Raw genomic sequence first — 18,552 nt, 5'->3', positions numbered from 1 at the left:
GAAAATTAACTAGCCAGTCGGGCCAGTGACTGTGTAGATTTACTGGCCTGAGTGGATTTTTACTAGCCACGGGCTAGCGGGTCAGTGGCTATTTCGCACACTGAATGTATGTGATGAAATACTCTCCATCTGTCAAACACACGTATCTCTGTTTACAAGATATTGTATTTGTCAACAAAACGTTTCTCTGTAAACAACATATTTTACTTGCCAACACATCGTATCTCTGTGAACTACATGTTGTATGCGTCAACGAAAAGTATTCAAAGATCATAAAACATTTTGAATCACTGGATTGTCTGGTCCAGACTCGATTATTTACAGACCGTCGCTATATATCTGGAATATTGCTGAGTGCGGCGTAAAACTAAACTCATGTTTCATTCAATATACTGTATTGTATAACATGTCATGTGGAGCAGTGTAACTCATCTTTGTGTTTAGTTTCCTATAACTGTTTCGGTCGGTTCTGCGTATCAATAAAAATATTTAAACCAAAATCAACAGGACGGTTTTTGCGTAACTACATGTATGGTGATACGGATGAAGGGTAGGGTTGGGGAAGAGCATGCATATTTAATGTATTCGATTGTACACTCCAATCGTATGTATATTGTCAAACATATAGAACAGATGCGTAAGTTTGCATATATGAGTATAAATAGGCAGCATCGTCCATTTATCGATCCTGATGAAATCCAATATCAGTTAAGCTTACAGATGATAGAAAATGTGAATGTAACAGACTGTTGATGGTTTATCTCATCATCAGATATTTCGTGTCACAATTAGTAGAAATAAGTGCTGGAGGCTAGAAGGGCCCGTGTGACAATTTGGTTTAACAATACAGGGTACCAGATGTTACAAGGTTATGACAACTGAGTACAGATTGGGCAACTGACGGGAGTATGTGTATGATGGATGTGTCTGTGGCAGAGCAACAGGCTGTGGTGAGGCTCTGTGGGGTGTAAATAGTGCAGCGTAAAATAAACTAAAAATAACACATTGATCCTTTGGTTCAATAATTTCAGGAAAAATGTAAAATATATGAATTGTTGACAGATACTTCTTTTATTGACAGACATATGTTGTTACGTGGAGAGTGTTCTTAACACGTGGATGGATTGTGCTGTTGGCAGATTGGGTGTCTTCCTGACATGTGTTTTGTGCTGTTGGCAGATTGGGTGTCTTCCTGACATGTGTTTTGTGCTGATGGCAGATTGGGTGACTTCTTCCTGACATGTCTTTTAGTGCTGTTGACAATGTTGGCTGTCCTTTTGACACGTGCTATGCGCTCTTGACAGATCCGAGTCTTGTTGATACGTGGGGTGAGGTATATATTGTAGAATCATATGTGTTTTGACAGATTCGAGGTCTTGTGAACACATGCTATGAGCAGTTGACAAAGATAGATACGTGTTAAGAGCACAAAGGAATACATACATGTTTGTCAGTGTGAAATAAATAAGCCAGGGATTTGTTTGATAATGTTAGTTGCTATTTAATCGTTGACTTTTTAAAAAATTGTTTGGAAAAGTTTGATAAATATGTTTTGTGAAGGATGAACACCACAACCGCCAACGGATGAAGTGATGAAGTAAGTCCAGCTGGGTCCCCATTGTGATGAGTTGTCGATGATCTTCAGTGAGTGAGTATTGTTTAACGCCGCATTTAGCAATATTCCAGCAATATCACGGCGAACGCTTTAACCACTAGGCTATCCAACAGCCCCTGTTCCAACTTGAGGGAATCGAATCCGTCTCTTCGGGTTGACGACCTAACACTTTAACAACTAGATTTACCATCGTTGATTTTCAGAGATCCACTCATACGATTTCCACAGCTGTGCCATCTATCACAACTTATGTAGTCTGTTTCGGTTGATCATCCGCATTCTTGAATTTCAAAGGTTTATATAGGGCCTGTATGGTTCGCGAGGCGCTACTTCCGGTACTAAGCTGGTTCCCGGCTGCCTTTGCGCACGCCAAATTGCGATATACGAGACAGGGCCCAGTTTACTTCCGGTACCAGATTTCCGGTGACAAGATTGTATTCAAGAAGCAGTTCTGATTTGCAAATTGCGCGACCGCCAAATATGACTTTAGTAGACCAGGCCAAGTGTACAACCACGCTTGGCTGTCACAGCTGTTGACAGTCGTAATAGTTGGCTAATTTGGGGATGGTTAGATGGAATATTTGTCATTCCTGCAAGGATTATCGGTTAATTCCTGTCAACTGACAACCATGAAACCATTCGAAAGGTATGCAACGTTGTTTGTCCCCGGAAGTACTAAGGTCTCGCGAAGTGCCGTGACCTACTTACGGGCCCTATTAAACAACAAACTAAATAATCCTTACTTCTTCAGACAGTTCCTAACTTGATAACTGTCCATTTATTGCAAATACTCCCTCTCACAAACAAAACATTAACAGGACATGAGATTCTGAAAACAACACATGCATAATATTTTCGTCACTGATATTTGATTCAGTTTGGTTGATTGACAAATTGATTGACTTGTGTATCGTCGATGAAAGTATTTAATTACAACACGGTTGGCATGGTAACGTCGGTTGTGTATCACTGGACAGCGCGCCACCACAAGACAAAACATAGTGTGATAAGAGCGAATCCAGGATCCTGACAATAAAGGGCCACTACTCTGCACAGACAACTGGTTCAATTAACGGTCACATATGTACGTAGATTAACAGGTTATTAACATTTTACATATTGGGTGTTTGCATGAATCTTGTTTTATGCCGTACGCCCGTCATTCTCTTCCCACAGAGGTTACTTATCATATCTTCCTACGAACCTCTGTTCTAATACGGCCATAGTTCCCGGTTCTCTCGTAAAATCCCCTAGCGGCCAAAAAAAAAACGCAACACAAATTATCTCCCTTCTTACTATCCAATCAGAACACGTGTTACATCGACTTAGATCCAACTTGACTAATGCAAGCAAATGTTGGGCCACAAATATTCCTCCTCTGTCGGAGACTTGTATTTATGTGACACACAAGACATTTAATGGCTAGCGTGTCCGTTTTCAAGAGGGCGATGGAGACGCCATTGATCCGCTATTACTTGACTGAGTTCTGTCTAGAATAAACGTTTGCGGGGAAGAGATTCTAGTTTTCCCGAAGCATACGGAAATTACCGAGTCCTTGCGAATGATCACTTTTGAAACAACGCTGCTGATTGCACAACTAAATCTGATTGCAACCAATCACGAATCCTGAACACTCGCACCATGAAAGGGCCGTTATTAGAACAGAGGTTCGTAGGAAGATATGACAAGTAACCTGCGTGGGAAGGAAGAATGTACGCCCGTATGTATTCAAAACAAACAACGTGACAGTGATCCTGACTATTTGGGGGAATATTTGTCATGAAACTGGTTACTCAGTCGCTTTCTGTATATAAAAAACCATATCCCAGAAAATATCCATTATCTGTAAGTTTTCTGTTCCGTGTAGAACAACATGACGTGACATGGCTGGTAATATTGCCATATTGCACAGTGAATAAATGTAAAATCTCGATCACAGTTCATTCCCTCTGTAAGTTACTCAGTTAATACCCCACGAAAGAAGGCCAATGTTTATCCAAAGACATACTAGTCTATTAATGCACTGCAGATGATAAATTGATATGTTCTTCTATTTTCTTATAAAATGCTTCAGGCATGCTGCCACAGCTGCTCCTTGCGCCCTTAAGACGTGTTTTAATGCTCTCCAGTAGGGCTGTCTTTGTGTCGAGTCCAAGTTGATGCTGAAAAAGGAAATGATCGAGGCATCAGTGGGTTAGTGAGGATGTGTACTGTACAAGCCATCTTGTTAAATCATGTACAATACGTTGGTACATTTGTGAAGACTTGTGGTGTAATCATCATTTTCAGTCATGTTTGTTTGACGTAAATACTACTATGTTACCCAAATCCGTAGATCGATGCTCATGCTGTTCATCACTGGATTGTCTGGTCCAGACTCGATTATTTACAGACCGCCGCTATATAGCTGGAATATTGCTGAGTGTGGCGTTAAACTATAAACAAACATACTATATATTTTCTGTTGTGCGTAACTTTTGAAACAATACAAATTTTGATAACACATTGTGGGTGTCACAGCTTGAGTGTCTGGTTTTCATTCATGGCTAGAACTATTTTCAATACTTACAGATTGAAAAGCTGTATATACGGCACTTAGAGCGGGGTATTTCGGCCCATGAAATCGCTGGCTGTTGCCATGGAGAGTGTAAGCACCATCTTTCAGAGCTGGCGGACACCGAGATCGTGTTGTTGGAAATTGACAATGGTCAGCTCTGTAGTTCCACTCACATGAACATTCATACAGCTTTTCTGTAATGAAGACATGTTGGAACATTTACAGCTTCTCTGTAACGAAGACATGTTGAAACATTCATACAGCTTCTCTGTAACGAAGACATGTTGAAACATTCATACAGCTTCTCTGTAACGAAGACATGTTGAAACATTCATACAGCTTCTCTGTAACGAAGACATGTTGAAACATTCATACAGCTTCTCTGTAACGAAGTCATGTTGGAACATTCATACAGCTTCTCTGTAACGAAGTGTATGTTGGAGTTTTATTCATACACGGCTTCTCTGTAACGAGACATGTTGGAACATTCATGCAGCTTCTCTGGAACGCACAAATGCTGCAGCATTCATGCTGCTTCTCTATAACGAGGGCATGTTTTGAACATTCATACAACTTCTGCAACGTAACGTTCGCTGGCTTCTGGCGAGACGTGAAGACGTTCGTACAGCTTCTCTGCTGTAACGAAGACATGTTGGAACATTCATACAGCCTCTCGGTAACGAAGACATGTTGGGGTGTTCATGCGGCTGCCATATGACGAGACATGTTTTGGGAGCGTTCCAGCACAACTACTCTGTAACGAAGACGTGCTGGAACATTCATACGAAAGCTTCTCTGGAACGAAGACATGTTGGAGAAAATTCATACAGCTTATCTGCAAGCGAAGACGTGAGTGGAACATTGCATACACATTTTCTGTAACGAAGACATGACTTGGAACAATTCATTACAGCTTCTCTATAACGCGAGGGACGGCGGTGGAACATTCATTTTACGGCTTCTCTGTAACGAGAGATGATCATTGGAACATTCAGCACACATTTTTTCTGCCAACTTGAAGACGTATTTGGAACATTCATACGGCTTCTCATAGCAGAGACATGCTGGAACATTCCTTTAACTTCTCTGTTACGCAGACATGTTGGAACATTCAACGCAACTTTCTCTGTAACGAGGAGCGTATTGGAAACATTCATACAGCTTCTCTTTAACGTGGACATGTGAGACTTGTTCATACAACTTTCTCTTGAAACATAAAACCATGGTGGAACATTCATACAACTTCTGTAACGAAGACGTGTTGGAACATTCATACCAGCTTCTCTTTAATGAGAACATGTTGGAACATTCATACAGCTTCTCTCTAACGTGAACATGTGTGGAACATTCACTTTAGCTTCTGCAAGCGAGAGGGCATGTTGGAACATTCAAAGCACAGCTTCTCATAACTAATGAAGACATGTTGGAACATTCATGCAACTTCTCTTTAACGTGGACATGTTGGAACATTCATACAGCTTCTCTGTAACAAAACCATGGTGGAACATTCATACAACTTCTCTGTAGCTTGAACATGGTGAAACATTCATACGAAAAGCTTCTCTGTAACGAAGACATGTTGGAACGATTCATACGGCTTGGAACGTTCATACAGCTTCTCGCTTAACGTGGACATGTTGGAACATTCCTTACGAAAGCTTCTCTGTAACGAAGACATGTTGGAGGAGAACATTCATACAGCTTCTCTTTAACGAAGACATGTTGGAACATTCATACAGCTTCTCTCTTTAACGTGGACGTATTTGGAACATTCATTACAACTTCTCTGTAACGAAGACATCCATTGGAACATTCATACAGCTTCTCTTTAGCGTGGACATGTTGGAACATTCATACAGCTTCTCTTTAACGTGGACATGTTGGAACATTCATACAACTTCTCTGTAACGAAGAAATAGCATGGTGGAACATTCATACAGCTTCTCTGTAACGAAGACATGTTGGAACATTCATACAGCTTCTCTGTAACGAAGACGCATGGTGGAACATTCATACAACTTCTCTGTAACGAAAACATGTTGGAACATTCATACAGCTTCTCTGTAACGAAGACATGTTGGAACATTCATACAGTTTCTCTGTAACGATGTCCATCCATCAACACACATGTCCATCAATCAACACATATGTTCATCCGTCAACACATATGTCCACCGATCAACACATAATTTCTCGATCAACACACCAATCAACACATATCTTCATTCATCAACACATAAGTTCAACCATCGACACATATAGTATGGCCACCTATACAGTGGCTGAACTCCACGCCCTATGTAACATAATAGACATTAATGCTACAGATAACCCATGCTATAGAGGCGGTAGAAGGTTAATAGCCATATTACTTATCCCACCGGGTACCCATTATCTGCTGGGTGAACAGAGGTAATGTTACGACGTAAATTGTAATAAAAACGCAAATTGTAATACTTGCAGCAAATTGTAATAAACTTGACGTAAATTGTAATAAAAACGTAAATTGTAATAAAAATTGACGTAAATTGTAATAATTTTCGTTGCGGTAAAATGTAATAAATGTTTACGTAAATTGTAATAACAGTTTTAATCACTCGTAAATACGCGGCTGTTTGTTTTTCGTTGCATTTCATACATCAAATAAGCTTGTTAGGGCGATAACTCAAGAAAGAAATGATGGAGTTTGTTCAAATTTGGTACCAAGGTATATTGGCGAGATTTACCGACACAAGTGAAATGGAGTGACCTTGAGATAATTTTCAAAGTCACAGCAAAAATCTGAGGGTTTTGCCAATATAAAGATTGTTAGCGCGATAACTCCAAGAAAGAATTGACAAATCTTAGCTAAATGACGAAAATGATATTCGTCCTGATATATAATCGATATAAACTGTCCTCTGTATCATGTCTTTTTCGCAAATATCTTTTGAGGGTTTTGATATGTATACATTTAAAGTGGGGAGTGGGGTAGGGGTGGGTTTCTAACGGGTATATTTAACACACTTGCATGCATGTAGAGTCGGAGAGGTGGGTGGGTGTTCGGGTATAACTACGAGGAACGTTCAAATAGTAGTCAGCCTCACCTAGAATATGATACAAATGCAGCTGTTTTTATGTTTTATTTTTCTACATATTATCTGTCAGCCTCAAAAGCAAATTTATTTTGCTATGTTGCAGCCTCACGATCCCATTTTGTGAGACTTTGTATCTTGGCTTGGTACTCCCAAAAACGTAAAATCTGCAATAAAATGCATCACAAACTTCAGGAAACAAAATATGCTATGTTTGAGATTGGTAGAAGTCGGCTAGAATCAAACATAGATATTAAACTTCACAAAAAGGCAATTTCAAAACTACAATCGCTTGTTCAAATGACTCCCCTTCTGTTTACTGAAAGAACTCGAGAAAGAAATGATGGATTTTGTTCAAATTTGGTACCAAGGTTTATTGACTGAGATTGAGATTTACCGACACCACTTGAATTTAGTGACCTTGAGGTTATTTTAAAGGTCACAGCGAAGGTGTAACAGTTTTGCACATGCCAAGCTTGGTAGCCGCGAACTCAGGAAAGTATTAATAGATTTTGATCCAATTTTATATCAAGGTGTATTGGCGGGATTCCCCCAACACCAATTGATTGGGAAACTTGTGCTCATTTTAAGTTCACAGTGAAAAGTGTTTTTGCACATGTCTAACTTTTTAGTCCGAAAATACAAGACAGAATTAATATGGATGGAATTTGTTCGCATTTTGTATCAAGGCATCAGATGACAGTTTCGGTAACGTTTACATAATTTTCAGGGTCAGACAGAGGATAATTGCGACATTCAGATATCGACATGTGGCGGGGGTAATAGCTATGTTTGTGACAAACGCTTTGTCATTACTAATTTTCAAATTTTTGTTAGCATATGGTTTCTATAATTTCATGTTAATTCTACCAGCTGTGAAATTATTCGTGACACGTCTTAAAAAAGCCAGAGATTATTTGTGTATGTTTTTCATTATGGAGTTATTTTCGATGTTGACGCAAGGACATATTTTACGAGTAATAGCTTTCAATAATTTAATGTTATTTCTATTACATTTTGAAGTTCTTCATAGCATATCCCAATAAAACAGGATATTGTTTGTTTACGCTTTGAAATGTAAGTTTCTTTTCTTCATTTTCGAATTTATTTTCAATGTTGACGCAATGACATATTTGAAGTTAATTTAATGTTTTAATCATATGTGATTTATTATGATTTATGTTTCGATCATACATTCATATATTGCGTTGTCATAGTTTAACCTGGTTCGTATTATTTTCTTCATCATATTACTACATATTATTGTATTTTTATGAGAGGAATTTTAAGTTACATTTGCTAAGGATATCATAAATCGCTGGGGGCGGTGGGGTAGCCTAATGGTTAAAGCGTCCGCTCGTCACGCCGAAGACCCGGGTTCGAATCCCCACATGGGCACAATGTGTGAAGCCCATTTCTGGTGTCCCCGACCGTGATGTTGCTGGAATATTGCTAAAAGCGGCGTAAAACCAAACTCAGTCAGTCAGTCAGTCAGTCATAAAATCGCTGGCGCCTGGTTACAACCGAGCTTGCCAGTGTCAACAAGGATAGCGGTCGCAGTCGCGAAGGTTTGTTCGCAGTGCCACTCAGATTTTTTGGGAAATAATAAAGACAAATTGACAGATCTGAAACTTTAAAAGATATATGACAGAACTCCTTCTACTTCTTTCAGAGTACCTCTGCATCAATTGTGTTGCAAAGTTTTAACGGTTAGATAATTTAAGAAGCGAAAGTGAGTTGTGATTGGTACGCTCAACTTCCCAGCGTAGGGTACTGATTGGATAAAAAGCCAGCCAATTGAGGTAATAAAATCATCGCCCTAAGCCGTGGATGCATCCAGGGTATAGTGGAGAGTGATCGTAACGTATACCCTGGAGATTATCGAGGATGTAAGAGAGATAAAGTGCTATTCTATTGGGACAGCTAGGGACACTTGAGGGGACAAAGAGGCACCTCATCGCCCTTTGTTCACCACTGAACCTTTTAATCCCTCGAAAAAGCACCTCACAAGATCTGCCAACACCGCAGACAAGACGTAACTGATACTGGTAGCAAGAGCGAGTGCAGCTTAATAAGGCGTGCTAGCTTGCGTAATACTGCTTTCTTTGTCAGGCTCTTTTTGGTGATAAGAATAATGAGTTCACGTGGACGTGCAGCACATTGAATACTCGGATGATATACTCCAGTTGAAAAATCATATAACTATATAACTGTATATATATATATATATATATATATATATAAAGAAAGTGATGAGAATACCGAGCGTACAGTAGTACATATATAAGAAGAAGTTTCTGAAATAATCACACGACACGGATCTTCTCCAACATGTTTCCACTTTTATCTTCAGGGAGAAGTGATTACAGTTAAACGGATTATGTTATAAATAAATAAATAAATAAGTAAATACATACATAAATAAATAAATAAATAAATAAATAAATAAATAAATAAATAAATAAATAAATAAATAAATAAATAAATAAATAAATAAATAAATAAATAAATAAATAAATAAATAAATAAATAAATAAATAAATAAATGTCTGCGGATCTAAGTCGACCATATCAGATTAATGTCTATTAATATATCGCTCATCTCCTACGTATATACGAGATATTAAGTACTACGTAGGGGATAATTTGTCCTACGTAGGGAGAAAATATATGCCTTACGTAGGAGATATTAAGTCCTACGTAGGAGATAGTGAGACCAAACATATTTTTTCACCGTGGCCCTACTACGCTTCCGTAGTACTAAACCTAACTTGAAACTCTACATATTACTGTAAGAGACAGTTATCATGACATAGAACCGTTCATGTAGAGAACCGTTCTCTGTCAAGTTTATTACAGGAGGTGGTGCGCGTGTAAACGTATGAAGTAATATCCGTTACATGTTTCAACACGAATGGCGTTATGAATTAAGCTTCACAATATCATCTGCGACTGAATATCTTCGATATTCACTGCGCGATCAAAGGTAACAAAAGAGTTTTAAAACTCCCAGCAATGTTAGTGAGTAACTCAACATGGATTTATGCATAAACACCATACAGGGCATTGATTAGATTCATGTTCCCAAAGGAAAGAATGACCAGCACGAACAAACACAGGCGTTCACTACACGCTTTCGCTTTATAGAGATACATGTATACGACGACAGATGGTGGTTGTCACAACATACGTACTACAGTCAGTAGTTTACAAACTAAATTAAAAAGCAAAGGTTTCTTTTTATCCACTATTATGTATCATTTAGCATGTGTTAAAGTTGTAGAAACGCTGCACTTCAAAGAGTAAATAAGCACAAGAACTTCCATTTGTTTTCCGTTGTCAGATCACATAATGCCAATGTCATCGCTGGGCGTGGGACGGGAAGTGACTGAAAAGCAAATCAGCTCGGAATACTTTCTGTGTTTCAAAGACAGCTATTTAACATTAATGGCTGGTGTAAATCACATAATGCCAATGTCATCGCTGGGCATGGGACGTGAAGTGACTGAAAAGCAAATCAGCTCGGTATAGAAGCTGTGTTTAAAAAGACATGTTTTTAACATGGAAGACTAGTGTAAATTTTGCAGTAATGACTTTAATAACGATCGAAATGGGTTGACCAATATGAATAATCTCTCCATATATGCCTATGAGTATGAAGTCAAGTACATGTAATGCCTTGCAAATGGTATTATTGATAAATATAACTTGACAAACGTTCATCCATTATTTGGGCTGTGGGGTAGCCAAGTGGTTAAAGTGTTCACTCGTCACGCCGAAGACCCGGGTTCGATTCCCCAAATGGATTACTATGTGTGAAGCCAGTTTAGCTAATGGCGGGTAAAACTAAACTCGCTTCATTATAACCGACACTGTCAATGTATTTCATGCAGCCCCGACTATTTTGTCGTCGCCCATGTCCGTGTATGAACCATACAGAGACACATACAAATTGCATGTTACAATAATGTCAGTAAAAGCTGATATCATCTAAATGCGTTTTCATGCAAGATTAAAGAGTTACAAAGGAGATATGCAAATAAACGATAAGAAGGAATCTCGTAGCATGCTGTTACTCTGTAATCAACGAGTGAGCGAGTGAGGGTGGTTTGCGCCGCTTTTTGTAATATTCCAGCAATATTATCTCGGGGTGGCCTCACACATTATGCAAATATGGGAAATTGAACCCGGATCCACGAGCGAACGCTTTAACCACTAGCCAAGCAAAACCGACACTCCATGATCAACGAGGACACGTGACCAGAACATAATTTGTTAAACATCAAGCACACATTCCTATGGTTGTTTTCATATATATGGACCCACAGCAGATAATTTCATATATGCTTTCATTCGAAAGTGCAGTATGTGTATATATAACATTTTATTTTCTAGCATTGCCATTGAAAAACATAGTTTTATTTATTACTTCCTTTTAAAACTGTTTCTGAAGAGAGAATACAATGCAACCATTCTGAATAACACATATAGGATTCAGATTTAAGATTCACAAATCGTAATCGAGACGGGAAGCTATATGAGGACCTTAGGAGAACGCATAACTTGTCAGTTGACACGATTTATCATCAATGAAGATCTCACCGGACCCGAGCAGGGCAAGGTCGAAGGAGCCCATAACTGGTCTTGTATAAGAAAGTTGAGGCGTCATGGGTGACCAGCGGGGTCATGCATCCTCATTAAGATGGGGGACGGGCCGGCGAGAAGGTGGCCAACAGCACTTCGATGAAGTGTGCAAGTCTACTAAACTCAAGGGTGATTAGTCTGAGTCAAGACAAATGAATACTATTACAGTCATGAGATAACTTGTTTTGAAATACCCATAATGCCCTTGCATCGATCTCGCATGAACAGTTACTGTCGATAGTCATCATGACTCCATGCTTTACATATGTTAACATCGGTATAACTGTACATAAAACTGTGTTGTTTACAGTAACATTGCGCTTTTGCAGAGATGCACATGTGATGTAAATGAACAATTTATATGATTTAGATAAATGTATGATAATATGTGCTCATGAAGTTGTCAATGCCTCCCTTCACATCTTCAGTCAGTGACGCACCGCCAGATGTTAACGGTGAACGCGCTGCGAATGTTGTGAAGCTAACGTGCACGTGAGTGTGTGGGATGCACGAGCAGTGTATCCGTGCTCTACATGCTATGTAACGGTTCTGTCTACACAGACAGACAACACGTACTTATAATAGATCGTCCATACAAGTGAAACTGTGAGCTTCCTCCGATGATAACGAGTCCCAGTGTACCAACTTTGATTTTTATGCATACTATGATTTTGCTTGCTTGGTTCCTCATTTCATTAAAATGCACATACGAATACACATTTGTTTGCATCTCTAACCAGGTGTAATCTTGAATACGAGTGGACGTTGTTTAGCATAGCATTGACTACATGCATAATACGTTGTGTAGTATATGTGCAACATATACAGTATTGCAATATACATATTACAGTAAGGGCTGGACAGAAGGGCAAATAATATCGGTCTGTGACTGTGATTACAGACTGGGACAAGGTATGGAAAACCAACAATTTGGAAAACAAACCATTGTTTTGGGTCTTTAATTGTAAATAAGATTCAAATAAGCAACCTAGATTTCGATATCCTCTGAATGTACATTTATTGAAACTGGAAAATATACATTTATCCCGGAGACAAGAACGAATGTTTACATATAATTCAAAAAGTATGACAGCACGAGTATCCATTTTGTCTTTTGTCTTCTACCCGTCCTTACTAGACGAACAACTGGTCTCTGAAATGAACATATTTTACAGAAAAAAGTTCATAGTAAAAAGAGAAATAATAATAAAAGGAGCCCTGAGACATTCTCCTGAAGCTGTGGAAATCTAGACTTGCCACATTTTTCTAGACTTGCGTGGACTTGGATATATTTGCTTCAGGGTCTGTATGACAGACTACGTCCCTACATACGCTCAATCACAAGTGTCCCCAGGTCACGGAGAATCATTGGTGTAGGGGCTCGTATTGCAATTTTCGTGCGTTTGCATGTGTTTGTTGACGCGGCATGGACGCCTTGTAACATCACTATTTCATTATGATTCACAAACACATGCTCATGATATGGTCGGAATCATGCCACGGATTAGCAAGATATTTATCATGAAAAAACAGGTTTTATGTAGGTGGCTTGAAACTTGCGTTTACAAAGGCCAATAGATTCGATCACAATACTTTTCATTTTACAACTTCTTTTCTCTTAACATGCTGACCTCAAAACTGGTTTAGAATTCTAATCGCTGATTAAAGAGTAAGACAATAAATAGTATGCCAAATTATCGTTACCATGACAACCCTGTGATATTTCACCTTATGTAAAGAGTAATAAATACGATGCTAGGTATGGCTTGCTTAAGTACTACTGCAGCTGATGATTAGTGTCTGTCGTAAATTTTAATAAGTTGCTTCAACGCTATCACTAATCACTGGGTATGTATACAATTATATGTGTAGATGGAGGAGATCTTGCGTCGCTAGTTTTTCTCAATAATTTGAATACATGTATGTAGCGTGAAACCGGCAGATACCTATAGAAGACAGTGTTTGCCCTACCTGTAACAACGATGTCTCGTGTCTATAGAAGGGATATAATATGGGGATGAATGGCATGTACTTTTATCTTGGCCCGTTTATGAAGATAAATACTGCGATCTTTCACAATAATCTCTCTGGCTATCAGATTTGGGGTACTTTTAAACATAACTGGTATTTCAATTATTGTATTTATACAGTAACATTCTTCAAACGTTCTCCACATACGTCCGTCAGATACATCGCGCACTACCCTTTCTCTTTTGATCTCTCAAACGACTGTTACAAAGTTCGGAGAATCCTGGTCAGAGGTTGAAACGTCTTCAGACTATTCCCTACTATTCTGTAACATGCACATTGTACCTAAAATGGGTAGAAGCTTCCGTTGGGGAATATCAGAAGGACAGCGATACACACTTGTCTCCAATGTTGTAGAAGACTCCACTTACTTAGGAAAACAATAACCCACTGAGATATTGCATTCATGTCAGTTCAATTTTTTCGGCCCCTATCAGATGTGAACTTGAACATGCAAGGTCTGCGTCTATGTCAGACTAAAGGTCTACCACGAGTTGTTTAGCAGCAATGGGGCGTAATAGTCATATAGGCCTGCTCAAACAACGGAATATATATCTTTTTGAGAGGACTTCTCCGACGGGTAAAGGTACAGCAATGCAACATTACGACAAAAAAAAATGTTTCCACTATTTTTCATTTCATGTCTCACAGAATTATATAATTTGATGGGCGAGAGTTTTTAATATCGTTCTAACTTAGTCGAATTAAGTCAAAATGAGTTGAATTTTGTGTCAAAGATGCTTATAAACATACACTCATTCATTTACAACCTCCAAAACATGAATTCTGAGCAAACTTAAAGCATTCTCGCCCATGGACCGGCCCATGGGCGAGCGAGGACTAAATCTAAAGTTTTCGCAAAAAAATTTCATCCTTGGCATATATTCACTTAACAACTGGTTTAATTTGGTCCAAATCACTTGTCAGAAAGTACCCACAGTGCTTGGAGAGTTTCTGGACTTTTTGTGAGTCAGAATTAAATTGTGACGTGTTAATGACATTTGTTATACTTTTAACACAGCGTGGCTAACAGGTGGCAAAGTCTTGCCACCATCAGTAACATTTGAAACAGATACAAAATATTCATTTAATGTTTGAGCTTTATCCAAATCTGTAAAAACTGAAGGTATAACAGAATCATCAGTGACAAGAAAGAGAGGTGGGCCCCGATGAAGTACTAAACACCTGATTAGGAGTATTAGACTGAGGTGATAAATAGTTATCAAAATTAGAATATAAGTTTCCCTTGGCTATTCTTTTCAGATTATTTACTTTATTCCTTTGCTTTTTGTATTTAAATAGCTCAGAGTATTCAGAGATCGAAAATGCTTTTTCCTTAAGACGTTCTCATTTCTTTTAAGTATGTTACGAGGGGCGTTGAAAAGTAGTCAAACTAACTATATTCTCGATGTCAATGTTTGAAAGAAGCTTCCATTTTATTTTGAAGGAATCATTAGCAAAGTCATATCTAAAATTTCATGTGGGTAATGTGGTTAACGAGATATTAGTCATCACAACATTTGGGGTATTATGTTTCTTGCAATTTTGCAGAAAACGGAAAACGATCTCCCATTTGATATCTAATAATAGTAATAGTCCGCTTATATGGCGCTCACATCCAGGCACATTGCCTGCTCACGGCGCTACGTACACAATTACTGTCCCCGATCAAAGGACACTATCGTAGTTTCCGATACTTTTCAACTCCCTGGGGACTGTACAGCCATGCTGCATGTTAGGCGCAATGAACTCAACACTCACATTGCCAGCACATACTCACGGGTACCCATTTTAGAGCTGGGTGAACTGAGACAGTGTAGATCTAAGTATCATGTCCAAGGATACTACGCAAATGTGCCCATCTCAGGAGACCGAACCTCAGTGCCTCCTCGAAACAGAGACCTTCAGCGTGATAGGCAGACGCCTTACAACTGCACTATTGCGCTATCTCTTGGATAATGGTATACCCTCAGATAGTATCATATAAAATATGTTCAGCATAGTATTGGATGACTTCCCGTCATCATCAACATTCAAAGATTTGGATTGCTTGATTTACATTTAGACGGGGACTAGTTTTTTTTAGGACACCCTCATTTTAAATTTTCAAAAACATTGTGTCCAGATATACAACGTATTGAGAGCTGACACTTGTGTGACCATTCAGTATTTAGTTTGAACCCCTTGACACCATGTTTGAATAAGTGAAAACTTTTAGGATGAGTTATATCCTTATGATGACGTCAACTGAAAGGGGGTGGTACTGTCTCCAAAAACAAGCCCTTTCAGTAAACATGAAGGAGTCACTTGAACAAGCGATTATAGTTTAAAATTGCTTTTTGTGCAGTTTAATATCTATGTTTGACTTTACCAACATACAACATGTTTTTTGCATATTTTGTTTCAATTGGTGTAGTAGGATTCCCGCCAATACACCTTGATATAAAATTGGATCAAAATCTATTAATTCTTCTACGCGGCTACCAAGTTCGCGGCTACCAAGCTTGGCATGTGCAAAACTGTTACACCTTCGCTGTGACCTTTAAAATGACCTCAAAGGTCACTAAATTCAAGTGGTGTCAGTAAAATCTCGTCAATAAACCTTGGTACCAAATTTGAACAAAATCCATAATATCTTTCTCGAGTTCTTTCCAGTAAACCGAAGGGGAGTCATTTGAACAAGCGATTGTAGTTTCAAATTGCCTTTTTGTGAAGTTTAATATCTAAGTTTGATTCTAGCCGACCTCTACCAATCTCAAACATACAAAATGTGTTTCTTGCATATTTTGTTTCTTGAAGTTTAATTTGTGATGCATTCCATTTGCTAGTCAGCTAAGGCTATTCCATTTTCGTCCGAACCACAACATACGGAGACAGATCATTTAGCAGACCGGGTGCTGTACTCTGGAATTGATTACTGAAAATGTCAGAAAACGGAAAATATCAACAGTTTCCGATCTTGTCGCGCAAAACCATCCTCTTCAAACGAGCATTCGACTAAGCGCACATAGGCAGGACTCTGGATATGTAGCGCTATTCAAATGTGTAATTTGATTTGATTTGATTTGATATACCCGTTAGAAACCCATACCCATCCCCACCCACCCCCCACTTTATATTTATACATATCAAAACCTTAAAGATATTTGCGAAAAGACATGATACAGAGGGACAGTAAGAGATTTTATATCAGATATATATCAGGACGAATATTATTTTTCGTCATTTGGCTAAGATTTGTCAGTTCTTTCTTGGGTTATCAGCGCTAACAATCTTTATATTGGCAAAACCCTCAGATTTTTGCTGTGACCTTGAAAATTATCTCAAGGTCACTCCATTTCCTTACTGTGTCGGTGAATCTCGTAATATACCTTGGTACCAAATTTGAACAAACTCCATCATTTCTTTCTTGAGTTATCGCCCTAACAAGCTTATTTGATGTATGAAATGCAACGAAAACAGAACAGCCGCGTATTTACGAGTGATTAAAAACTGTTATTACAATTTACGTAAACTTATTTGTTACATTTTACCGCAACGAAAATTATTACAATTTACGTCAATTTTATTACAATTTGCGTATTACAATTTACGTCAATTTTTATTACAATTTACGTTTTTTACACAATTTACGTCAAGTTTATTACAATTTGCTGCAAGTATTACAATTTGCGTTTTATTACAATTTACGTCGTAACAGGTAATTGTGAATAAACTCACTTGCCCTACCCGGGTACCCGGTGGGATAAGTCATGTGACTATTAACTTTCTACCTCCCAAAGGAGCTGGTGTAATCCGGGGTAATAATAATCAGATTATGTGAGCATGTGTCTCGTATATGGAAAGGGGCCGTGGGGTAGCCTAATAATGGGTAAAGCGTCGGCTCGTCACGCCGAAGACCCTGGTTCGAATCCCCACATGGGCACAATGTGTGAAGCCCATTTCAGGTGTCCCCGCCGTGATGTTGCTGGAATATTGCTAAAAGCGGCGTAAAACCAAACTCACTCAGTCACTCGTATATGGAAAAGGCGCATTTTATATTCACAATTATTACTGTTATTATTAATAGTTTTCATTCATGTAAAACACCGTTTCTCTTGTAACATTATGACACGATTTCAGTTGATCTATTCATCTCATGAAACGGATTTCCTCGATACGTGTTCTTACCTGGATTCAAAATGAAAAAATATATTGATGAGGTCTTGGTCACCGAGCATCAGTTTTGGAAGATATTTCTTGAAATAGTTCATCATCTTCTCCAGCCATTGGTTTCCTCTCAGTCGTACAAGATCCATGAGGCATAACGCCAGAGTTGACTCCTACAAGAATATCAGCGTACTGTAGGGGCCGACTCATTTGGTATGTGATTATTTATATTTTGCAAACAAAGTGTTTGTTCCAGAAAGGTATATGGTTTGTTATATCTGGAAATGGGTGTAAATACAACTTTCGGTGAAAAGCTGAATCTCTGACAAATGGATCGATTTTCTTTGTAAAACAATTCATTTGTTCGAGAAAATGTTAAACTTTTATGTAATCTAAAAAATGGGTTTTAAAGTAAAATAGAACATTCCGGTTTACATGCTGCATCTCAAACAAAATGTGTTGTGAATAAAACTCATCGTCTCCTC

The 18,552-nt window shown here is 38.5% G+C and overlaps 1 long non-coding RNA gene across 1 annotated transcript; it reads right to left on the bottom strand.

The window, feature by feature from the left end:
• Positions 1 to 3,639: 3,639 nt before the first annotated feature.
• On the bottom strand, positions 3,640 to 18,238 carry LOC124277526. The gene is made up of 3 exons (XR_006898845.1): positions 18,089 to 18,238; positions 4,185 to 4,366; positions 3,640 to 3,777 (listed from the first exon to the last, which is right to left on the bottom strand). It is a non-coding gene; the product is annotated as an uncharacterized LOC124277526 (long non-coding RNA).
• Between the last annotated feature and the right edge of the window lie 314 nt (positions 18,239 to 18,552).

The sequence above is a fragment of the Haliotis rubra genome, unplaced genomic scaffold, assembly GCF_003918875.1.
Source record: "Haliotis rubra isolate DU_JTF1 unplaced genomic scaffold, ASM391887v1 Scf2221, whole genome shotgun sequence".
NCBI classification, from domain to species: domain Eukaryota; kingdom Metazoa; phylum Mollusca; class Gastropoda; order Lepetellida; family Haliotidae; genus Haliotis; species Haliotis rubra.
The sequence above is the reverse complement of the archived record's forward strand: the minus strand, read 5'-3'. Positions and strand labels throughout refer to the sequence as shown.